This window comes from Budorcas taxicolor, chromosome 18, assembly GCF_023091745.1.
Source record: "Budorcas taxicolor isolate Tak-1 chromosome 18, Takin1.1, whole genome shotgun sequence".
NCBI classification, from domain to species: Eukaryota; Metazoa; Chordata; class Mammalia; order Artiodactyla; family Bovidae; genus Budorcas; species Budorcas taxicolor.
In genome coordinates this window covers 27,809,772-27,836,513 of record NC_068927.1, presented here as the reverse complement: position 1 = coordinate 27,836,513, position 26,742 = coordinate 27,809,772, and the positions used below count along the sequence as shown (strand labels likewise).

The window sequence follows — 26,742 nt, the reverse complement described above, 5'->3', positions numbered from 1 at the left end:
TCAGTTTTAAATAAAAAGTAGTACAAGTGCAGATATCACAACAGTCATAGAGAGTAGCTGTGAAACATTGAAAACACTGGCTTTAAGTGGTTAAATATAGTTTGCCAATGTACTGGTTCAGCCACATCTAACTTTCTACATCCATGAGCTCCAGTCATTCCAGTGCCACAGTGGAAGCTCATTGACAAGGTTTTGCTCACTTATTAATACACTTGTTAAAGTTGGGTGAATGCTTAGGTAGAGAGCAGACAAGATTTAGGGAGCTCCCTGGTGGTCCAGTGGCTAAGATTCAGAGCTCCCATTGCAGGGGGTGTGGGTTGGATCCCTGGTCAGGGACCTAGATCTCACCTGCTGAAACTAAGACCTGGAGCAGCCAAATACATTAAATAAATGCTATTTTTTTTTAATGTAGAGAAGATTTTAAATGGCTTGGCATAGTTTCCTACCTATGAGACATGCCTAGTAGCCATTAATGCTCAGTTGGTGTGTAACTCTGGGATCCAACAGGCCTGGGTAGAGTCCAACTTCCAACACTTTAACTGGCTCTGGACCTTGGGTGAGTTATTTACCAGAAGCTTAGCTCCTCCATCTGTAAAATGGGGATAATATATATGATAGAACTGGAATGAATGAGCCAGTCTTCAAAGAGCACTTAGTTCAGGGCCTGGACTATAGTAAGGGTTCAATAACTATCCTCCTTATCATCATTATTCATACACATTTATTCACTGCTGTAACCTCAGCATCCCAAACGATACTTGGTACATAGCAAGCACTCAATAAAATTTGTTAAGTAACTGTCATCGTTCATGATTGTCATCCTTGATCAAGGCTTGACTACACGTGCTCCCTGCCCCCCCCAATTCAAGTTTCTAAATGTACTTGAAAATGATAAATGTTATTCTTCAAATTTCCCCTGCAAACATTGCTAGAATTTAGCTCTTGTGAGTTCAAATTCTTAAACTTTTTTGATTTCTAAATTACAGTACTATGTTTGAAACCTTATTATATAAGGTTAATGGATTTAAATCACTGGAGTTCATTTTTACATAATTTAAATGTTCTCTTGGTTGAGCTGTTTCTTGAGCACTGCTTCAAAACGCCTTCAATGAGATCAAAATAAATTGATGGGCATAATGCGACCTTATGTGTGGGTAGCTCTAATTTTAGATTCTTCCCACCATCTTCAGCAGAAATCGTAAATCTATCTTATATATTCAGAGACTTTGTCTCTGTGTATGTCACCCTCTTAACTTGGCAAAGGAGCAGACATCACATCATTCTAATAGAGGTAACTCATTTAGTCCAACTTTTCTTGTTCTGTGTTCCCAGCTCCACAAAAATACCCTTTTCTCCCATTCCTTTCTAATTATCTTTTTCTGGTAATTTGTTATGTAATTTAATTCGTGATCTGAGAGCCAGAGTTTTTCTCAGTCCGAAGGTAGTGGACTGGTAAGCAAATCTATTAGTTTGAGGGGCATACAGGAGAAGTACGGCTGTCATTTATTCACTAAGAGGTTCAGATGTCGGACTTCCCTGTGGTCCAGTAGTTAGGAGTCCACCTGCCAAAGCAGGGCACGCGGATTCAATCCTTGGTCTGGGGAGATCCCACATACCTCCAGGCAACTAAGGCAGTGTGCTGCAACTACCCAAGTTGGCATGTCCTGGAGCCCGTGCTGCACAACAAGAGAAGCCACCTCAATGAGAAGCCTGTACACGCAACTAAGAGTAGCCCTGCTCACCACAACTAGAGAAAGCCTGTGCACAGCAACAAAGGCTCAATACAACCCTAAATAAATAAATATTTTTTTAAAAAAGATGTTCAGATGCCTATTAGATGCCCTGGGGCTGCCGACAAGACTGCATAGACTGATATGAAATGTTCTGGGCTGTTAAGGAGGATGGTGCCTAGTGGAGAAAATAGTAACATAGGTGATAAAAGTGATAGAAAAAGTGAAAAGTGTTAGTCATCCAGTTGTGTCTGACTCTTAGTGACCCTATGGACTGTAGCCCACCAGGTTCCTCTGTTCATAGGATTCTCCAGGCAAGAATACTGGAGTGGGTTGCCATCTCCAGGGGATCTTCCTGACCCAGGGATCAAACCCGGCTCTCCTGCCTTGCAGGGAATTCTTCACTGTCTGAGCTAGCAGGGAAGACCAACAGAGCCCTGTACAAAATGTAGAAGTTCAGAAGGACTGGGGGGATTCTGACGTGGGCAGAAGAGGGGTTTACAAAGGTTTTACAGAGGAAGGGGTATCAGAAGGCGGCCTTCAAGAGTGAGTAAGACTTTTCCAGCAGGCACACAAGTGCAAGGAGAGGTCAGCCCAGACCCAAGGATCAACTTCTAGTGAAGATGTGGATTAGGAGGGCAGGAATAGAGACACAGATGTAGAGAACGGACTCGTGGGAAGGAGCGGGAAAAGGAGAGGGTGGGACAGATTGTGAGAATAGCATTGACATGTATATACTACCATGTGTAAAATGGACAGCTAGTGAGAAGCTGCTGTATAATACAGGGAGCTCAGCTCAGTGCTCTGTGATGACCTAGAGGAGGAGAGGGAAGGCTCAAGAGGGAGGGATATGTGTATACATATGGCTGATTCACACTGTTGAGCAGCAGAAACACAACACTGTAAATCAATTATACTCCAATTTTAAAAAAAGAAAGAAAAAGATGTGGGATTGTGGAAGTTCAGGACCAAACTTCTCTTCTTCCAGACTTGTCCCTCCTTTTGCCTTGCATATCCTGGTTAATGGCTCTGCCGTCTGCCTGATGACCTGTATCTTCATACGACAAATAACAGGAAAATCCAGTTCAAACTGGCTTAAGTAACAAGGGATTCTAGACTCTAAAACAGGAGTCTAAGAGTTCATGGTTGATTGGTCCAACAGCCCAAGGATGTTACTAAGAATCTAATTGTTGCTTTGCTCTGTACATAGGTACATCCAGTTATGGATCATTCCCCTGGGGTCACAAAATGTTTGCAATTAAGTCTGGTCTGCAGGGTCTTTATTTTTGTCCAAAACAAGGAGATCATTGGGTTTCAATAGAGAATTCTGACATTCATCCTCACTGGCAGGTTTAGATCACATACCCCTGAACCCCAAACTACTGTGAGAGCAATGGAGTAAGCTAATTAGTGTAAGTCAGTCGAGGCCCTGGAGAAGGAAATGGCAGTATTCTTGCCTAGGAAATGCCATGGACAGAGGAGACTGGCGGGCTACAGTCCACGGGGTCACAAAGAGTCAGACACAGCTGAGCATTCATGCAGGCGCTCATGGCCCACCTTTAAAGCTGGAAGGGGGTCAGTCTCCTTCAAGCACATGGGCTGCACAACAGGGGAAACTGAAGGCCAACTTCTCCATGATAATCTAGACAGTTTTAGGGAAGGGGGAGCTGAGGAGTAGAACAAATACCTACCGCAGTCACTGCCCAATCCAGGACGCTGGGAAGAATTCAGTATTACTTCTCCTCTCACATTCCTATATCCAACCTTTCAGTAGATTCTGCTGAGTCTACCTTTTTTCATTCTTTTGCCTATAAAGTTGCCTTTATTCAATCCCTCATCACTTCTCACCTGTACTCTCAGAATGCTTCCTGACCAGGTTTCCTCCGCCTCTTCTCTCTCCTTCTTTCAAAGTTCCTTTGCACTACTGTCACAGTGATCTTTCTAACCCAGAGATCTGATCCTGTTGATCCTGTTACTCCCCTGATCACAATCCAAACAGCTTCCCATTGGTTATGGAATAAATTCTTAAAAAAAAAAAATTATTTGGCTATGCCAGGTCTCAGTTGCGGCACACAGGATCTTTCGTTTCTTCAGCCTCGGCTTGCAGTTGTGGCGTGTGAGATCTAGTTCCCTGACCAGGGATTGAACCTGGCTCCCTGCATGGGGATCGAGGAGTGTTAGCCATTGGACTACCAGATAAGTCCCTCAGTTATAGAATAAATTCTAAACTCCTTGCTCCGTCATACATGTCTTCCATGATCTGCGTATTAGCTTGCTAAGACAACCACAACAAAATTCCACAGACTGAGTGGCTTAAACAACAGAAAAGTTCTCACTGTACTGGAGGCTGAAAGTCCAAGATCAAGGTGTCGGCGGGGGTGATTTCTCCTGAGGCCTCTCTCCTTGGTTGCAGATGATGTCGTCATATGGCCTTTCCTCTATGCATCCCTGGTGTTTCTTTCTTATAAGGACACTGGCCATACTGCATTAGGGTCTCCCCCCAGGTGGCACCATTGGTAAAGAACCTGCCTGCCCGTGCAGGAGGCGTTAGAGATGTGGGTTTGATCCCCAGGTCAAGAAGATCCTCTGGAAAAGGAAATGGCAACCCACTCCAGTATTCTTGTCTGGAAAATCCCACGGGCAGAGGAGCCTGGTGGGTTCCTCCTGTCCAACTCTTTTCGACCCCATGGACTGTAGCCCACCAGGCTCCTCTGTCCATAGGATTTTCCAGGCAAGAAAACTGGAGTGGGTTGCATTTCTTTTTCCATGGGATCTTCCTGACCCGGGGATCGAACCCACATCTCGTGTCTCCGGCATTGCAGGTAGATTCTTTACCTCTGAGCCACCTGGAAAGCCTAATTTGATTAATACCAGGCAGTAATAAGCTGGTTTCCATTTCCATCTGCAGCTAATTTCTCATTGTTACCCAATGATACAGTTTCCAAGAGTGAAGATTAGCTGGAGATGGCTGATTGAACACAGCCATACACACCACCCTTCCTATTTCCTGCCTCACATGTTCTTAAGGATCCCTGCTGTATTTCATGTCTCTACATGAAACCCATAAAAACATAGGAAAGCAATAAAGAGTGCCACCAGAAGAGCAGATTATACATGAATTCCTATGAGATAGAAAGCAGATGGGATCAGATTGATAGAAAAACTGGAGCAAAGAAAAACACAGCTTAAACATGGATGGGGGAAAAAAAAACTACTACCAAAGAAACTAGAACATTTGGGGGATATTCTAAGCTCAGTCAACAGACACCTGGAACTGGAGGAGGTGCTGGGGTAAGAGATGGGACATCTGTATGCATGAAACCCAGATCAGCACTTGCTTCCATAGCACAGAGTAGAACTGGAAGAATATCAGAAAGATTAGCATGGCCCCTGCACAAGGATAAAGTGAACCTGTGAAGCATTACGTATTTTTTTATAGTATCACCCCACAGATTACAGGCTAATCACAAAGAAGGCAATGTAGTTTTACAAAGGAAAGAGCTGATGGTCACCACCCTACGCAAGTGATAAAACCTAACGCACTATTGATGGGGTAATCTGATAGCATGTGTCGACAGATGTCGTGCAGCATAGTGTATGCTGAATCCTCTGTGAAGTGTTCTTGCCATAACAGTTAACCTGAATCCAATCAAGCCTCTAGATTCAACCTTACAAGAAATATGGAAGTGAGTGAGGTGGGTTTGAGAAAAAGCAAAACGACATTAAGAGGAAACAAGTAGACAGAATCAGAACGTGGAGCCTCCTAAGAGTAAAATAGGGAATCAGGTGCATGGACTGTAAGACAGAAGTTTCTGACCTCAGAAAGAATTAAGAGGATGCTTCAAAACCTTTTCAAGTATACAAAAATCTCCCTAGGAATCTTAAGGGCCTACATCATCACTCCTCTCAGCTAGATAGTAGTGCTTCTAAGACTCCTAAGGGGATGGTCCAATAGCAGCTGCAACAGGGAACTCAAGAAAAAAAAAGAGGCATCCCTGGGTATTCCTTGGTAGTGCAGTAGATAAGAACCCACCTGCCAATGCAGGGGACATGGGTTTGATCCCTGGTCAGAGAAGATTCCACATGCCATGGGTCAATTGAGCATGTGGCTGAGCCCATGCTCTCGAGCGGTGGAGCTGCAGCTAGTAAGCCTGCATGCCTAGAGCCTGTGTCCCGCAACCAGAGAAGCCATGCACTGCAACAGAGGGTAGTCCCTGACCCCCGCAGCTGGAGAAAAGTCCATGCCCAGCAGTGAAGACCCAGTGCAACCAAAAAGAAATAAATAGATGCAATAACATTTTTAAAAAGGCATCTCTCAAAGAGCCTGAACCTGATATTATAACTGGATGAGACTTTGGAGAATGCTTGAAAAGGGTGTGTGTATCCTGCATGCGAGAGAAAGCCAGATAGAGACAGTCTTCAAATTACAATGGTTCTACTTATATTTTTTTTCATTTTTTTACAGTGGTGCAATATGCATTCATCAGGAACTGTTCTTCAAAATTTGAACTTTGATCTCTTCCCGGCCTTGGTGGTGTGTGGTACGATCCTTTCATTTGATGCTGAGCAATGGCAGCAAGCCCAAAACTCCCGGACAGCCGAGCGATCATTGGTGGTAAACAATAAATACACCTACAATCTGTACTCAGACAGCCACTCTGTTTTCACTTTCAGTGTTCAATAAATTACACAAGACATTCAACACTTTATTATAAAATAGCCTTTGTGTTAGATGAGTTTGCCCAACCATAGAATAATGGAAGTGTTCTGAGCACTTAGGGTTTCCCTTGTGGCTCCCCTGGTAAATAATCCGCCTGCAATGCAGGAGACCTGGGTTCAATCCCTGGGTTGGGAAGATCCCTGGAGAAGGAAAAAGCTACCCACTCCAGTATTCTGGCCTGGAGAATTCCATGGACTGTATAGAACATGAGGTCTCCAAGAGACAGACATAACTGAACAACTTTCACTTTCTGAGCACTTGTAAGGCAGGCAAGGCTAAGCTATGATGTTGGGTAAGTGATGTATTCAATGCATTTTCAATTTGTGATATTTTCACTTTATAATGGGTTTATCAGGATGCCACGTCATCAATTGAAGAAGATCTGTCATTTGTGGCCAGAAGGCAGACCTTGGAAGTTTTTGAAACATAGCTTCAAATTCTTTGAAACTGGGTGGGCTTTGTGACTACTTCAAACAACAGGGTCTGATGAAAATGATGCTTATGTGACTTCTGAGGCTAGGTCATAAAAGGAACAAAGTCCTGTTCACCAAAACACTCATTCTCGGAGTCATGAGCCATTATATAAGAAAACTACTCTGAGGCTACCATGTTAGAGAGGCTACGTGGACATGCTCTGGTGGGCATTCCTAGCTGGGAGGCAGCATTCCAGCCATCGCAACCATGGTGTCAGGTACGAGAGCAAAGCCATCTTTCGATCCTCCAGCCTGTCCATCTGCCAAGTGAATTCCACCACTGACTATTGTCAATGTCATGAAAAACAAAGAATCACTTGATTGAGCCCTGCCTAAATTTGTGAGATATAAAATAGCTGGTTTAAGCCACTGAAGTAAAAAATTTCTTTATATAGACAGGCGGAACGTAATGACATTCTCCAAAATGTCAGTGTGGTGGCGCAGTAGATAAGCATCTGTCTGCCGACACAGGGGACCTGAGTTTGATTCCTGGTCTGGGAAGATTCCACATGCCACAGAGTAACTAAGTCCGCACACCAGAACTACCAAAGCCTGCACTGCTCTAGGGCCTGCGAGCCACAACTAATGAGCCCCTGTGATTTCAGCACTGAAACCGCATGCGTCAAGAGCCTGTGCTCTGCAAGAGAAACCACCACAATGAGAAGCCCAAGCGCCACACTAGAGAGAAGGCCCCACTCTCTGCAACTAGAGAAAGCCCAGGTGCAGCAACGAAGACCTAGCACAGCTAAAAAAAGAGTCAATGAAATGGGTGCAGGAGAAGACGGTGGGTCTGTTTAGAGGGTTACAGCAACCAAATACAATGTCAGCCTTGATTGGCTCCTGGTTCAAAAAACTCAGTGGCAAATACTTTGGGGGCAAGTAGATAATATTTTTAGGAAATTATTGTAAATTTTGTTAGATATGATCAAGGTATTGTGGTCATATAGAAAAGTGTCTTTATTTCTAGGAGATACTTTCTGAAGTAATTATGGATCAATTGTCATTTTGATCACAACTCACTTTCCAATGGATTAGCAAAACAATCTTAAACACACATGCACACACAAAGTAAAGATAGCAAAAGGTTAACAATTGTTTGAATCTAGGAACTAAATATATGAGTGTCTGTTATACAATTCTTTTAACTTTTCTGAATGTGAACATTTTTGTAATAAAAAGCTGAGAAAAAAAAAAAAATCAAGGGAAATTATGAAAATGTTCCCAACTTCGTTAGTCATCAAGGAAATGCAAATTAAACCCAAAATGCAATACCACCCACCAGAATGGCTAAAATGAAAAGGACAGAAAGTGTTGGCAAGACTGTGAAGCAAGTGGAATTCCTTCATAGACCACTGGTGGAAGCATAAATGGTACAACCATTTTGGAAAACTCTTGGCAGTGTCTACTAAAGCCCACGGATATCTACCCTATGATTCAATTATGCCTCTCCCAATAGAAATCCATATTCATGTTCATCCAAAGATACATGCAAGCACTATTTATAGAGGTCTCCAACTGAAAACTACCCAAATATACATCCACAGGAGAATGAATAGATAAATATATACGCATAAGATAGGATGCTATACACCCACAAGAAGAACAAACCACAGTCACACAGGACAATGTGGATGAATCTCAGAAACATGCTAAGTGAAAGAAGAAATAAATAAAACCAAAGAGTACATGCTATATGATTCTATTTGAATAAGATGTATTCTAACAGCTTAATAAAGACAACACAAGTCTACAGCAATAGAAGTCAGGATAGCTACCTTTGAAGGTGTAGTGACCAAAAGAGAACTTAAGGGCCCAGGATGTTGGTAATGTTCTCTTTCTCAATCTGGGTGCTGATCACAAGGGTGTGTAAAATTTGAGCAGTTTTCTGTATCCTCAGCCTGTCCCTCTAGAAATGCTGGGTTTCTGGTATTCTCCTCACTTTTCAAGCCCATTCATGCCTCAGTGTCTTTGCCATGCCAGTCCCTCTGCTGAGATGGCAGTCTACCTGTCTCCACCTGGCTAGTCCCTATTCTCCTTTCATCTCAGCTCAGAACTTCTCTCCTGCACAAAGCCCTCTCTGACCTCCAGATTCAGCTCAGTGCCTTTTCCCGTCTGTCCTGTAAAGTAGCTTCCAATGTAGACAGTTATGCTAATACTTCCTGGATTGCAGTGAAATTCTTTGGCCTCATCTGCTAGACCACAAGCTCATTGAAAGCCGAGGTTTTATTTATTGACATGACTGGTATTTGGTGACTGTTTTCTAAAGTGCCTCAACTAAAGCTCCCTAAATATACATGAATGAAATGTGTCATGACTTCTACATTGCTTTAAAAAAAATTTAATTATTTATTTGGCTGCTTTGGGTCTTGGTTGCGGCATGCATGATCTTTTCGTTGCGGTGCATATCTTAGTTGCTCCAAGGCACATGGGATCTTAGTTCCCTGACCAGGGATCAAACCAGCATTCCCTGCATTGCAAAGTGAATTCTTGACCACCTGACCATCAGGGAAGTCCCTCTATATTGTTTTTAAAATACATCCTGGAGACTGGATTGAATTTTTTTTAAGTGATATTATCTAACTGACATATGAAAACAAAATACTCTTCTAATTTTTAGAGAATCACTTTCAGTTTTATAAATTTGACTTTATTTTAAACAAAGTTTCAATTCCTCATCTTAAAATTCAACAACTATAACAAAAAGATATCCTTTTTTTCACCTATCCAATTGACAAAGATTTGAAAAAATTGAGAAGACACTGTGTTCGATAATATCCTCCACTTTGGAGGGCAGTTTCAGTTCAGTTCTGTTCAGTTCAGTCATTCAGTCGTGTCCGACTCTTTGCAACCCCATGAATTGCAGCACGCCAGGCCTCCCTGTCCATCACCAACTCCCGGAGTTCACTCAGACTCACGTCCATCGAGTCAGTGATGCCATCCAGCCATCTTATCCTCTGTCGTCCCCTTCTCCTCCTGCCCCCAATCCCTCCCAGCATCAGAGTCTTTTCCAATGAGCCAGCTCTTCGCATGAGGTGGCCAAAGTACTGGTGTTTCAGCTTTAGCATCATTCGTTCCAAAGAAATCCCGGGGTTGATCTCCTTCAGAATGGACTGGTTAGATCTCCTTGCAGTCCAAGGGACTCTCAAGAGTCTTCTCCAACACCACAGTTCAAAAGCATCAATTCTTTGGCGCTCAGCCTTCTTCACAATCCAACTCTCACATCCCTACATGACCACTGGAAAAACCATAGCCTTGACTAGACGGACCTTAGTCGGCAAAGTAATGTCTCCGCTTTTGAATATGCTATCTAGGTTGGTCATAACTTTTCTTCCAAGGAGTAAGTGTCTTTTAATTTCATGGCTGCAATCACCATCTGCAGTGATTTTGGAGCCCCAAAAAATAAAGTCTGACACTGTTTCCACTGTTTCCCCATCGATATCCCATGAAGTGATGGGACCAGATGCCATGGTCTTCGTTTTCTGAATTTTGAGCTTTAAGTCAACTTTTTCACTCTCTTCTTTCAATTTCATCAAGAGCTTTTTAGTTCCTCTTCACTTTCTGCCATAAGGGTGGTGTCATCTGCATATCTGAGGTGATTGATATTTCTCCCGGCTATCTTGATTCCAGCTTGTGCTTCTTCCAGCCCAGCGTTTCTCATGATGTGCTCTGCATATAATTTAAATAAGCAAGGTGACAATATACAGCCTTGATGCACTCCTTTTCCTATTTGGAACCAGTCTGTTGTTCCATGTCCAGTTCTAACTGTTGCTTCCTGACCTGCATACAGATTTCTCAAGAGGCAGGTCAGGTGGTCTGGTATTCCCATCTCTCTCAGAATTTTCCACAGTTTATTGTGATCCATACAGTCAAAGGCTTTGGCATAGTCAACAAAGCAGAAATAGATGTTTTTCTGGAATTCTCTTGCTTTTTCGATGATCCAGCAGATGTTGGCAATTTGATCTCTGGTTCCTCTGCCTGTTCTAAAACCAGCTTGAACCCATCAGGAAGTTCACGGTTCACATATTGTTGAAGCCTGGCTTGGAGAATTTTGAGCATTACTTTACTAGCATGTGAGATGAGTGCAATTGTTCAGTAGTTTGAGCATTCTTTGGCATTGCCTTTCTTTGGGATTGGAATGAAAACTGACCTTTTCCAGTCCTGTGGCCACTGCTGAGTTTTCCAAATTTGCTGGCATATTGAGTGCAGCACTTTCACAGCATCATCTTTCAGGATTTGAAATAGCTCAGCTGGAATTCCATCACCTCCGCTAGCTTTGTTTGTACTGATGCTTTGTAAGGCCCACTTGACTTCACATTCCAGGATGTCTGGCTCTAGATGAGTGATCACACCATCGTGATTATCTGGGTCGTGAAGATCTTTTTTGTACAGTTCTTCTGTGTATTCTTGCCACCTCTTCTTAATATCGTCTGCTTCTGTTAGGTCCAGACCATTTCTGTCCTTTATTGAGCAGTTTAGCTACTATCAAAATATAAAGTGAACATGTTCTTAATGTAATAACTTTATTTCTAGAATTTTTTCTATAATATCCTACACGTGTATGAAAAGACATGTACAAGGACATTCACTGAAGCCTTGTTCTTCATAGCAAAAGATTAGAATCAACTAAAGGCCAGTGTGAAGAAAGCTGAGTGCCAAAGAATTGATGCTTTTGAACTGTGGTGTTGGAGAAGACTCTTGAGAATCCCTTGGACTGCAAGGAGATCCTACCAGTCCATTCTGAAGGAGATCAGCCATGGGTGTTCTTTGGAAGGAATGATGCTAAAGCTCAAACTCCAGTACTTTGGCCACCTCATGCGAAGAGTTGATTCATTGGAAAAGACCCTGATGCTGGGAGGGATTGGGGGCAGGAGGAGAAGGGGACGACAGAGGATGAGATGGCTTGATGGCGTTACTGACTCAATGGACATGAGTTTGAGTGAACTCCGGGAGTTGATGATGGACAGGGAGGCCTGGCGTGCTGTGATTCATGGGGTTGCAAAGAGTTGGACACGACTGAGCAACTGAACTGAACTGAACGGAAAGGCCAGTCAATAGGATGCTGGTATAACAAGGTCATTTTACTATGGAACACTACAAAGCCATTAAGAAGAATGAGGCTGATTCACATGAGTCATATGATATCCAAGTCATATTCTTTTTAAAAAACTGTTGATTTTATTGCATAAGTGGAAAAAAATCCCATTGTAATAAGGCAAAAAAAGGAAAAAGGAAATAAAAGACACAACATGGAAAGTAAAAAATAACATTCTACTTTCAGAAAAAATAATGGCAACACCCAGTGTTGGTGAAAATACAAAAAAACTGGATTGCTGATAGGAATGTAAAATGGTCATTTTTTAAAAGTTTGTTAATTGCTTACAAAACTAAACATACAATTACCATATGACCCAGAAATTGCAATCTTAGGTATTGACCAAGAAAAATGAAACCTTATGTTGTAAAAAAAGAAGCTTGTACATGAATGTTCATAACAGCTTTATTGATTCAACCTGGTGGTCCAGTGGTTAAGAATCTACCTGCCAATAAAGGGGACTTAGTTTTGATCCTGATCTGGGAAGATTCCACATGCCATGGAGACACTAAGCCTGTACCTGGGCCTGCACTCTAGAGCCCCAGAAATGAGAAGCCCGCATACCACAACTAGAGGGTAGCCCCTGTTCACCGCAACTAGAGAAAGCCAGAGTGCAGCAGTGAAGACCCAGTGCAGCCATAAACAGATAAATCTGAAAAAAGAAAAGAGCAACACGAGGGACTACCCTGGTGACTCAGTGGCTAAGACTCTGCACTCCCAACACAGGAAGCCTGGGTTCAATCACTGGTCAGGGAGCTAGATCCCATATGCTGCAACTGAAGACCCAGCACGGCCAGATTAAAAGAAAAAGAAGTGTAACATGAGAGATCCCTGGAGTAATGGAGCTGTTCTGTATCTTGACTGTGGTGCTGGATACACAAACCTACATGTGTGATAAAATTGTATGGAGCTAAATACACATAAAGGAGTGAGTATAAGTGAGGAAATCTGAATAAGGTGGATGGAATCTATCAAAGTCAATATCCCGGTTGTGGTTTTATATAACAGTTTTGTAAGATGTTAGCACTCAGGGAAACTGGGTTCGGGGTACACAGATCTCTCTGTATGATTTCTTATCATTGCATATGAACCTACAATTATTTTTTAAAGTTTAATTTAAAAAAGCAAGATGCAGAACATTGTATGTAGCATGATACTATTTTTGTAAAAAGGATGGGGATCTATAAATACGCTTGTCTTTGCCTATTCATAAAATATGCATATTAATGAAACTGATAACTGGTTTTCTTAGGAAGGTAAACTAGGAGGCTGAAGGGAGGAAAAGGGAAACTTACTTTCCATCATAAAAACCTTTGCATGGCTTGGTATTTTAAACCTGTGCATGTGTTACTTTTGCATTAAAAACCTCAAGAAATTTAAAAACAGAGCAAATGTGAAATTTGAATAAATACTTTTTATGTAATGAAAACAAAGATGAGCACTTATAAGCCATCACTTTATATTCCATAAACAAAGATCCTATGCTCCTTTTAGTGGGGAAATAGTGGCTGGGCACATGCCAGCAGCCTGTACCCCTCTCCAGGAGGCCACCTGCACCTCCTAATTTACAAATCCAGTGAGGGTGTGAAGGGGAGGGTGTCACTGCTCCCCATGTCCTGACAGGGCACCATTTTGCAACATTCTGCTGCTGCCTGTATAGACAGCCTGAGACCCGGCTTCAAGCCACAACGGCTCAGCCCCAGGGGAGGCTTTTGTCTTCCGAAATATCATTACACATCATTTAAAATTTTAAATCAACCCGTAGACCCAGCCACGTAGGTGTCCTTATGTATTAACATGTTGAGTTGGAGGGCGTGCTGAAGATAAAGAAGGCCCACGCTTCTGCTGGATGTGAAAATGCCACTCCCATCCATTTCCATGAAGCTAATGGGGCTGTTTGACCTTTAGAAATGGAGCCAGTTTCTTTAGCTCACCACGATCAATATCATGTCATCGTTACTGAGTTCTTTTAACTCTCTGGCAGTTGATCATATTTGCCTAATATCTGTTGATGAAGCCTCTGCTTAGGAGATGCAGATTTTTATTGAGCAAAACAAAAAAATTTAACTGAAGCATCTATAAAAACACACTTTAAAAATCCTGCATCTCACCCTAGCAGTGGACAAAAGACAGTATCACACAGGTGAGACTTAAAATGTGAGATTTAAAGTACAAAAATGTAACTTGTTTCCATGATGAACAGATCAATAACTTTTTTTTTTAATATCTTTCCCTCCCCCCATCTCCAACCAAAGATCGAAACTATTTCAGACCTGAAAGATGCTCAAATCTGTCAGCGCTTAGCAGCTGGGAAGCCAATGCAAATAGAACATGACACCTCCCCAAAACCTACTGTTCCTGTTCTTACCAAACAACAAGCCACGTTACAGACCGTGAAAAACATAAGCCTTGTTGGTTACACTGACAGTGATCCCCAAAAAACGTGTTTAATGCCAGAAACTGAGCATTCCGTTTTCTTGCAAGCAATGCAGTGTGAAAAGAAATATATAGAAAAGTGATAACTTTGGCAGCTCACATGTTTAAGAAGTAATGCACAAAAACACAAGGGAAGAAACAGATTTCAGATTTACTGAAAATTCACGATTTTTGTGAAGTTTCTTGTTAATGGAAAACCCTCTCAGCTTTGTAGGAGTTAGATCTTTAATGCACTTTGGAGTTTATGAAAAGACCAGGCTGAGGCAAAGCCTAAGTGTGGGAGAGTCACCTTCAGGGTCTCCTATGGACATGGATTCTGTCACTGGGACTGGCCACTCCGCTGGGGACCTCTGAGAGCCACCTCACTTTAACCTGCTCAGTCGTTGGAGGTTGAGAAGGAAGAGCCACCTTTCCTGGAACACCAAAATCTTGCATCACTGGTGGTAGCGCCCTTGTCTGCTTCGGCTGACGTCTTGGCTTTCAGTACACCAGCCTGGTTCATGTCTAGGGTTATCAACTGTCTTGGTTTCTCCAGGGACTGAGGGGTTTTTTGAGACACACGACTTTCAGTGTAAAACTGAGCTAGTCCTGGGACTTCCGTGGTGATCCAGTGGCTAAGACTCTGCGCTTGCAATGAGGGAGGCCCAGGTTCAACCGCTGGTCAGGGAACTAGATCCCACATGCCACAACTAAAGATCCTACGTGCCACAATTAAGACCTGGTGCAGCCAAATAAATAAATAAACTTTTTTTTTTTTTTTACTGTTTCAGATTCTTTTAATTCTGAAGAACTCTATCAAATTAGTTATAATAGTTTTGATGTGGTAGAGAAAAGCAATTCCAATTACCAATAACAATGCTGAAATTTCTGTTTTAAACAGTATTTAGTAATAGGTAGAGCAGTAATTTTCAAACATCTTAGACCACAACCTAGAATAAGCAGTATATTTTACGTTGTAATCCAGTTTTACAAGAACACATTAAAAAAAATAGTTTCCTGAAATAATGCTGTTTCTAGTGGTATGCTCTGATATTTTCTTTTTTTTACTTTTACTTTATTTTATTTTTACTTTATTTTGCTTTACAATACTATATCGGATTTGCCATACATTGACATGAATCAGCCACGGGTATACTTGAGTTCCCAATCCTGAACCCCCCTCCCACCTCCCACCTCCCACCCCATATCATCTCTCTGGCTCATCCCCGTGCACCAGCTAAATAAATATTTTTAAGAAAAAAACTGAGTTAGTTCCAGATTAAAGACTTAAACGTAAGACCTGAAACTGTAAAACTTCTACAAGAAAACATAAGGGAAAAGCTTCATGACATTGGGTTTGGCAATGACCTTGTGGATGTTGTCCCTGTCCAGTCATGTCCGACTCTTTGTGACCCAGTGGACTGCAGCACGCCAGGTCTCTATGTCCCTCACCATTTCGTGAATATGACACCAAAAATCGGGGCAAAAAAGCCAAAAAAAAAAAGGAAGAAGAAGAAGCAAAAATGGGACTACACCCAACTAAAGAGCTTCGGGGCAACACAGCAAAGGAAACAATCAACAGAATTAAATGGCAATTTCTGGAATGGGAGGAAATATTTGCAGACTTTATGTCTGATAAAGGGCTAATTTTCAAACTATATAAGAAGTCATTCAACTGAATAGCAACAACAAAAAACTGATTAAAAATGGGCAAATGACTTGAGCAGATATTTCTCTAACGAACTCATGTAAGTGGTCAATGGGTACACACAAAGGTGCTCAACATCACTATCAAGGAAATGCAAATGAAAATCACAAATGAGCTCTCACCTCACACCTATTATGATGGCTATTATCAGAAAAATAAAAGATAACAAGTGTTGGCAAGGATGTGGAGAAACTGGAAATCCTGGGCACTGCTGGTGGGAATACAAAATGGGGCAGCCACTGTGCAAAACAGTATGTAGGTTCCTCAAAAAATTAAATATAGAACTACCATATGATCTAGAAATCCCACTTCTGGGGACATATCCAAAAGAACTGAAATCAGGATATTGAAGAGATAATCTGCAGACTCACGTTCACTGCAGCATTCCGCACTCTGTTCAAGATATGGAGAAAACCCAAAGGTCCACCAGCCGATGAATAGACAGAGAAAATGTGGTGTGTACGTACAATGGAATATCATTCAGTGCTAATAAAAGAAGGAAATCCTACCATTTGCAACAACACTATGCCAATGAAATAAGTCAGTCACAGAAGGACAACTACTGCTTCATCCCACTTCCATGAAGTATCTAAAATAGTCAAACTTACAGAAGCAGAAAATAGAATGGTGGTTGCGAGGGGATGGGGGAGGGGAGCATAGGGACTTGTTCAATGAGTAAAAGTTATAGTTATACAAGATGAATAAGTTCTAGAGATCTACAGTATGACAGAGTGCCTATAATTAACAATTATGGTGTTTGGCACTTCAAACTTTGAGCGCAAATATGATGGGATGTGTTCTCAACACACACACAAAGAAAAGGGATACAGTGAACTTTGGAGGTGGTAAGTTTATTTCTTTAATTGCAGTGATGATAAATCATGGATGTTTGCATATATACACACTCTTCACAATATTTACATCAAATATGTACATTTTGTCCATGCTTATACTCAACAAAGCTGTAAAAATTTTATGAGTGTTCTTTAGTCAGTGTCCTGCCACAGATCTGAATAATCTCAATGATTTTGACATGGCAATCACAATTTGATGCTAAAATATAAGATCAAATTGGAAATGTTCAGCCCCCGCCCCCCCCCCCATTTTAAGACTAGAATATCAGACTTCCTTAAAAATAAAAGCAACCCAACTGAGCCAGTCCCATCCTCAACAGCTAAAAGGTAGAAGCAATTCAAGTGTTCACTGACAAATAAATGAATAAACAAAATGTGGCCTGTCCATACAATGAAATATTACTCAACCTTCAAAAGTGAGAAATTCTGACATATGCTACAACATGGATGAAACTTAAGGACATTATGGAGAGTGAAATAAGTCAGTTACGAAAGGACAAATACTGTATGATCCACTTATATGCGGTCCCTAGAGCAGTCAGACTTAGAGATAGAAAGGCGACTGGTGATTGCCAGGACCTGGGGGACAGGGGGAGTTGCTTGATGGGTGCAGAGTTTCAGTTGAGGAAGATAAAAACGTTTTGGACATGGATGGTGCTGACGGCTGTACAACATTGTGAAGGTACTTAATGTCACAGTATGTATTAAGGCACACGTTGTATACAGAATGCACTTGAAAAAAAGAAATAAAAAAAATACAAGTAAAAAATAAAATAAAAAGAATATACTTAATGCCACTGTACACCTAAATTTGGTTAAAATGGCAAATTTTGTTATATATATATTTTTTACCATGATGCAATTTTCTTAAAATTAAAAAACAAAACTGAGTCAGTGATAGGCAAGCCATGTCTTACACCTTGGTGCCTTGTCCCCTCTGCCCTTCCATCATATGGTAGAAGTGTTTTGATTCACCCACTCATTCTAACCGAGATCCCATAGGCGGAGAATCCCCTGTCACAGCCCCTGCTGTTAGAAAGGCAGGCTCTGAAACATAGGCTGTTACTCTCCCTCCAGCCTGGGATACAGCTGATTGGATGGGCAGACCCCTGATCCAAGCAGAGCATGGGCTGGACCAATCAGGTTCCTTCCTTGACTCTTGCAGTATTTGACACAAAGTGCAGCTGCCATCAGCACTGGACACCAGCTTGGAGAAACTGACAAGAGGGAGTGGGGTGGAGAGGGGACTCCTTCTTGAAGGCTCGCAGATTCAGCCTTCTTTTACATGACGACTCTGTTCTTATGACACCCTCCTTTCACTCAAGCTGCTTGGACAGGATTTCTTTCCCCAGCTTCCCAAATGCCAGTTGTACTCACTGAGAAACCTTCTGTAGTTAGAACCACTTGATAAAATTGAATTTTATCTGCATAATTATAATAAAAGTAAACCCCAGGGAAATCACAGAGCCTATCACTCTCAGCGATCTTCCATGGTAGCTCAGACGGTTAAGAATCTGCCTGAAACGCAGGAGACCCAGGTGGGATCCCTGGGTCGGGAAAATCCCCTGGAGAAGGACATGGCAATCCACTACATTATTCTTTCCTGGAGAAACCCATAGACAGAGGAACCTGGCAGGCTATGTTCCATGGGGTCACAAAGAGCTGGACACGGCAGAGTGACTAACACTTTCACTTTCATAGCTCTCAACAGGGGTTGATTTTTGCTTCCCAAGGCCTATTTACTAACTTAGAGACAATTCTGGTCGCCAGAACAGGAGGGAGAAGGTATATAGTCCACTGGCTTCTGGTAGATAGAGACCAGGGATGTTGACCAGAGCAACGAATTAGCTGTCTCAAAATGTCAGCAATGACTAGCTTGAAAAACTCTGCTGCAGAGAAATGGAGCCTTTAGAAAATGGGTACAAGAATTTATTAAAGCCCGTAATTTCCTAAACTGAAAACATTTGAAAGTATTTCCAACCCACACAGAGTCGGACACGACTGAAGCGACTTAGCAGCAGCAGCAGCAGCCAACCTCTGAGACAGAGAGGATAGAGGACGTGGGTTGTTTTTACCAGCTCAGAATCTGTTCACTGTTGAATTGTCCTTAGAAAACCGCCCTTCCCCACTCTCAGTCCTTGGGGTTTCTGCCAAGTTGACCTGGGTGGTCATGGAACTCAGACTGTCCAATCAGAATATCTACAGTTCTTTCCCTCCTAATCCCAATAGAGATGGGGTAAAGAGACGGGTATGTGACCAAACCAGACCCATCGTGGGACCAGAAGTGTGCTCTTCAGGCAGGAGATGCTGGGAAGATAACTCTGGTCGCCTGGAGGGCAGCGCCTGACTAACCTGGGAGCTTGCAGGGACAGGGGTGAGCTGAGAGGTGGGGCGGGTGAGGCTGGGTCCTCCTTCAGGTGCTGGGTCTAGCTATGCCGGAGCCATCCCTTTTGGCTTTCAGTGACATGACTGGGTATCTTTCAATATTGACTTAGGCCACCTGAAGTTGGGTTTCTGGCACTTAATACTGACACATGGGGTGGCTCAGATAATATCTCCACCACAGGTTTAGCAAAGCACAGGAGAGACTCATATATATGTAAATACTATTTGATAGTCAATACTATTTGATATTTCAATATCAATATTGATATTGATATCAATACTATTTGGTCTTTCATTATTTTTGCCAACAGAAGATTCACATAGCTTGCTCCCATCCTACCTACCTCATTCTCTGTTGGTTTCCTTCCAATACTCTCTCCCAGCCTTACTGTCTTCGGCCTTTTGTGCCTGCGCTTCTCTTTGTACCAGTGTCTACCCTGCTGGCCCAGAGAACTGAGTGGAGGCTCAGGCTTCCTGAGCACCTCCCAGGTGCCATAATACTTCATCTGCCTGCCCTTATCGGATCTGCATAACAACTCTCTGTGTAGGTACTATAATTTTTCTCATTTTACAAATTATCAATTTGCTCAAGATATCTCGACTCACAAGAGGTTACCTTGGATTCAAATGCAAGTTTGTTGGGGTCCATTGCCTGTGATCTTAACTGCTATACCACACTGTCGTCTATTTTCTCATTAATTAATTTACTTTTGGCGGTGCTGGGTCTTTGTCGCTGCACACGGGCTTTTCTCTAGTTGAGGTATGGGGGCTTCTCATTGCAGTGGCTTCTCTTGCTTCGAAGCACAGGCTCTAGGCGCGCAGGCTCAGTGGTTTTGATGCACAGGCTTAGTTGCTCCCAGGCATGTGGGATCTTCCCAGACCAGGGGTCAAACCTATGTCCCCTGCATTGGCAGGAGGATTCTTAACCACTGGACTGCCATGGTAATCCACCATCTATTTTTTTTTAAGATTAATTACCTGACTCAGAAAACACGTCTATGGAATTGAGTCAAGACATTTCTTGGGTCTTTTATCCCTGTTGTGTTAGTCGCTTAGTCATGTCTGACTCTGCAACTGCAGCCTGCCAGGCTCCTCTGTCCATGGGATTTCCCAGGCAAGGATACTGGAGTGTGTTGCCTCTCCTTCTCCAGGATATCTTCCTGACCCAGGGGTCAAACCCGGGTCTCCTGCATTGCAGGCAGAATCTTTACTGTCTGAGCCATCATGGAAGCCCTTTAAAGGGAATCCCTAAAGAGGCTTAAATATGAAGAAAGCTGCAACTTTTCAGTATCTATGACTTAGCTTTTATAATCTCAAGGCATTTTCTCATAAAATAATGGTTGGCAAATTTCCGTAAAAGGAAATGTACCTTCCATAGTTCTGGGCTGGTCTGCCAGCTGCTTACCCTATGTAAACTTGTAAATCACTGTTTGACAATGCATATGCGATGCTTAGCAATATTTGATGCCACAGGGCTCTGTGTCAGCATTTCTGAGTCATGGCTGGGTACCTATAACAGCCAGTGACATATGCTTTAATGGGGTCTGACTCACTAATGTAAGCCTCATTAACTTGACAGAGTTTGTTTTATAAAAGTGAATAGGACTCTCTGAACTTTGACTTTTTTCATCTCTATATATAACAGTGATAGGAGTTCAAAATTATCCCCACAGCCTCATGTGACTTCTTCTTAGTCATTGCCTAACTGCTCTCCTTTCATCTGAGTGAAATTTCTTCAAAGCATAGTATTATCCCTGCTATGCCCACCTTTTGCTCTGAATGTACTTCTCCACCTCCTCCAGCCTGACTCTCTGGCTTCTGCTCCATCCTTGTCACTAAGTGACCTGAAGTCACTCAGTCGTGTCCAACTCTCTGTGACCCCATGGGCTGTATGTAGCCCACCATGCTCCTCCATCCACGGGATTTTCCAGGCTAGAGTACTGGAGTGGGTTGCCATTTCCTTCTCCAACCATCCATGTCACTATCCACAATCACCTAGATCCAATGGACCTTTTGCAGATCTTACCTGGTTTGGCTTCTCAGCAGCACATCACCTGCCACTCCACTCTTCTGGGTGTTATTTTTCTCTTTTGCATTTCAGGATAGCATTCCTCCTTGGTACTTGGTGTAATATCTCCTTGGTATTTCTCTTGTCTTTCAACACTAACTTGTAGTCTCTCTTCCTGGCTGCATTTTTTCTTCTCTTTCCACGGAGATACTCTGTCTTCACTCCTTTCTCTCTTTCTAGTCTAAACGTTATCTTCCACGAATCTATTCTCTACCCCAGGGTTTTGAAGCTCTCTCTCATGTAACCTGAATAAATCTTTGCCAGTGCCCATCTCAGCTTGGTGTGACATTCAAAGAAACACACCCCAGTGAACAAAGTTAATTAAAAAGGCTTCCAACATTCACTTCTATACTTTAAAGGACATCAAAAGAGGTCTGATTCTTAATCCTAGATACTGCCTCCCCAAATTCTCTTTCCTTATTCTACAGTCATTTAAAAGAATAAAGCAAATTTGTATGTACTGGCCTAGAAAGCTAAAATGATTAGCATACTCTCTCAGCATCATACTGGAAATCTTAGCTAATGCAATAAGACAAAACAAATTGATAAAAGGTATACTGAACAGGCAGAAATAAAACTGTCTCTGTTTGCTACTGCTGCTGCTGCTAAGTCGCTTCAGTCGTGTCCGACTCTGTGCAACCCCACAGACAGCAGCCTACCAGGCTCCGTCCCTGGGATTCTCCAGGCAAGACACAGTTGACATTATTCACTTAGGTGTAAACATAACAAAATACGTATAAGATGTACATGAGAAAAACTTCAAAATTCAGATGAAAGGATTTGAGGAGATCTAAATAAGTAGATATTTCATGTTCATGGATAGGGAGTTCAGTATTATCAATATGTCAGTTATTCCCAACCTGATCTATAGATTCAACACAATATCAATCAAAATGTCAGCAAGTTATTTTGTAGATATCAACTGATTCTAAAGTTTGTATGGAGAGACAAAAGACCCATAATAGCAGACAAAATACTGAAGAAGAAGAATAAAGTAGAGGACTGACACTACCTGATTTCAAGACTTAATATAAAGTTACAGTAACTAAGACAGTGTGGTATTGGCGAAAGAAGAGACAGATCAATGGAACAGCATAGAAAGTCCAGAAATAAATCTACATAAAGACAATCAACTGGTCTTTGACAAAGGAACAAAGACAATACAACGGCACAAAGACAGTCTTTTAAACAAGTGGTGCTGGAGTAACTGGACATCCACATTCGAAAAACCTGAAGCTAGACACAGACCAGAGAAGGACCAGGAAGTCTGGCATGCTGCAGCCCACGGGATTGCAAAGAGTCAGACACAACATAGAGACTGAACGACAACAACAGACAGAAATCTGACACCTTTCATAAAAATTAGCTCCCCAAAAAGGATCACAGACCAAGATGCAAAATAGAAACTGCCAAACTCCCAGAAGAGCGATCTGAGCAAGAGAATTAAGAGGGAGGAGCAAGTGATGCTGAGAGGAAGGAACACCCACTGCAGACGGGAGGCAATATCATCTGGTCCCCAGAGTTGGGCTGCCTTCTTCCTACCATGAACTCCTTCAGTCTCCATCAGGCTGCCTGGCGACTGTTTCTGTGAGGCATGGCAGGGGGGCACTGCCTGGTGAGAGTCTGACCTTTCCCACTGCCAATGCCTTCATGACATGCCCCAATTACCAGCCCGAATCTGTGTTCTTGGATGGCACCACCGGCTCAATGGACATGAGTTTGAGTAAATGCTGGGAGCTGGTGATGGACGGGGAGGCCTGGTATGCTGCAGTCCACTGGGTCACAAAGAGTCAGACACGACTGAGTGACTGAACTGAACTGAACTGATCTGTGTTCTTCCAAAGCCAGACTGATATGGATGCTCTACATGGCTGCCTGATTTAATTTTCACAAGGACATGAAGGCTCCCATAGGTGAAGCAACTTCTATCCCTTGCAAGTGGTGAACTGCATTATAAACTCAGGTTTGGGTGGCTCAGATGGTAAAGAATCTGCCTGCAATACAGGAGACCCAGGTTCCATCCCTGGGTTGGGAAGATCCCCTGGAAAAATAAATGGCTATTCACTCCAGTATTCTTGCCTGGGAAATCCCACGGACAGAGGAGCCTGGCAGGACTTAAAGCTGCTGATGGTGCAGCTCTGCCCCAGGCATTCTAATGCCTGGTGTCTTCATTGATAAGGCAGTGAAGAAAGCCAACTGTGTCAATCCCAGACTCTTCCTGGGCTACGCAATGCAGGCTCTTACTCAGCATAGGCGTAGTTTTTATAGATTATGTTTCCCACTGCAGAAGTCTACAGCTCTTCATTAATCTTCATAATGACTGTACCAGATGGCATCCCAAGCCCTATGTGTATGTAACCAACTTGGCAACAAGGATAATAGGAGGGATAGGAAATACTAGATCATAACTATGGTGGTTGAATGAATTCTAGTCTATTCAGTTATTGCTTTGTCTGCCCTGAACTTCCTTCCCCACCCTTTTCTGGAATTGCTTCTCTGCCCACTTAGCCATATGGTCTGGATAAAAGATTCCACACCCTGGCTAGAGTTAAATGGATCATAGATGCTCGTAGATCATTCCTACTCTTCTGCAGTCTGGGATAACATGGTACCCCCACCTTCTCATCCTTTGGTCCACACACGGACATTTCCAAAGTCAGGCCAATCAAAGCCTTTCTGTGGGTTTATTAACCTGGGAAAACTAAGAGGGAAGTTTAAAGTGTGGAGAATGTCCACTCTCTCTCCACTACAAATGTGGTGAACTCTGTAATTTTTTAACAATTTTTAAAATTTGTTTATTTTATTTTTTGTCTGCTCCAGGTCTTTGCTGCTGCATGCAGGCTTTCTCTAGCTGTGGCCAATGGGAGCTACTCTTCATTGCAGTGCATGCACTTCTCATTGAGGCGGCTTCTCTTGTTGCAGAGCCTGGGCTCTAGGGTGTGTGGGCTCAGTAGTTGTGGCACATGGGCTTAGTTACTCCGGGGTATGTAGGATCTTCCCAGACTGTGGATTGAACCTGTGTCCCCTGCACTGGCAGGTGGATTCTTAACCACTGGACCACCAGGGGAGTCCCTGTACTTTTTTTAAAATTATGGTTAAATACACATAACAAATTTTACCGACTTAGCATTTTTAAGTGCACAGTTCAGTGATCTTTAGTACGTTCACATGGCTGAATAACTCATCTCTAAAACTCTTTTCATCTTGAAAAATGGAAGCTCTTGTACTCATTAAACAGTTACTCCCCGTTTCCCACCCCTGACAACCACTCTTCTGCTTTCTGTCTCTGTGGATTTGACTATTCTAGGTACCTCATATCCATGTCATCACACAAATTCTGCAGTTCTGTAGTGGTTCAGTTCAGTTCATTTCAGTCACTCAGTCGTGTCTGACTCTTTGCAACCCCATGGACTGCAGCACACCAGGCTTCCCTGTCCATCACCAACTCCTGGAGTTTACTCAAACTCATGTCCATTGAGTCAGTGATGCCATCCAACCATCTCATCCTCTGTCATCCCCTTCTCCTCCCACCTTCAATCTTTCCCAGCCTCAGGGTCTTTTCCAATGAGTCAGTTCTTTGCATCAGGCGGCCAAAGTATTGGAGTTTCGGCTTCAACATCAGTCCTTCCAATTAATATTCAGGACTGATCTCCTTTAGGAAGGACTGGTTGGATCTCCTTGCAGTCCAAGGGACTCTCAAGAGTCTTCTCCAACACCACAGTTCAAAAGCATCAATTCTTCGGCGCTCAGCTTTCTTCACAGTCCAACTCTCACATCCATACATGACCACTGGAAAAACTAGTGGTAGTTTACCCTCCAGTAATGATTTAAAGGAATTTCACTGGACTGAAATTGCTTACAGTTCATAAACACTCAAAGCATATTATATTCTGATTATTCAACCACTGTCAGACCATCAGCCCACATTTCACTTTTTGGAATTTCCCAAATGGGCCACAGTAGACAACATCTTCATTAACCTTCATAATGACTGTACCAGATGGTATCCCAAGCTTGAGTGTTTGTAACCAGCTCAGTTTCAACCTGGTGACAGTTCTGCTTCAAAGGCTGAATCTGTACACCAGGGGCCCTACACAGGGATAGTTTGCCCTCCCCTGAGAACACTTGGCCATGTCTGGAGACATTTCTGGTTGTCACACTGGGGCATAGAAACCCTTGGCATTGGTGAATAGAGGCTAGGGGTACTGCTAAACAGCCTACAATGCATGACATGCACGTGTGCTAAGTCACTTCAGTCATGTCTGACTCTGTGACTCTATGGACTGTAGCCTGCCAGGCTTCTCTGTTCATGGGGATTCTCAGGCAAGATACTGGAGTGGGTTGCCATGCCCTGCTCCTGGGGATCTTCCCACCGAGGGACTGACCCTACATTTCTTACATCTGCATTGACTGGCAGGCTCTTTACCACTAGGGCCACCTGGGAAGCCCAATGCATAGGACAGTCCTCCACATATGCCCACAATTATTAGCCCCAAATGTCTATAGCCTTGGAAATAAGAAATCCTATTCTTTACAGTGTTGACATTTCCCTGCTCCACACTGACCACACTTTTCCAATCAGGGAATGATAGTAGACGTTATGGGATTGATAAATGCCTCCTTTCCCTGAAAGGTGTCCTAGGGAGTTCCCAACAGCTTCAGTGTATTACCAGCAAAATTATTTCTGAAAAGTTACACTACAAAAGCTTCCCCTGGGGAAGAGGGGTGGGATGAATTGGGAGATTGGGACCGACATATATACACTACCATGTGTAAAACTGATAGCTAGTGGAAGGCTGCTGTACAGCCCAGGGAGCTGAGCCGAGTGCTCTGCGGAGATCAGGATGTGTGGGATTGGGAGGTGGGGTGGGAGGGAGAACCGAGAGGAAGGAGGTATTTGTATGCATACAGCTGATTGACTTCACTATACAGCAGAGACTAACACGACACTGCAGAGCAACTACACCCTGATAAAAAGGTTACAACTGGAAAAGTAAAAAAAAAAGTTTATCTTGTCTAATAATTCCTAAACTTGACCTTATGTGATGCTTTTATGACCTCTTCCTATCTCTTACTTTACATTTTTGGCATTTTACAGTGGAAACCAAAAATTGTACCAATATTCCAGCTTTTTGGAAAGGCGATGGTCAGGACCCCTTTTAGTTATTGTGCAAGAGCAATTTCAAATGATCTCCACACTAATTCCATCATGCATCAATTAATCGGAAATATGTAGGACTCAGATAATCCTCTCCACAAAGCAGCCAACAGCCTATGATGAGAAATTCTCAAAATCT

General features: G+C 42.7%; 1 non-coding gene across 1 annotated transcript; it reads left to right on the top strand.

Annotated features, from left to right (window-relative positions):
* The first annotated feature begins 5,060 nt into the window (after window positions 1–5,060).
* LOC128064269 (U6 spliceosomal RNA) lies at window positions 5,061–5,163 on the top strand. Its single transcript, XR_008200985.1, has one exon. It is a non-coding gene; the product is annotated as a U6 spliceosomal RNA (small nuclear RNA).
* Window positions 5,164–26,742: the final 21,579 nt, after the last annotated feature.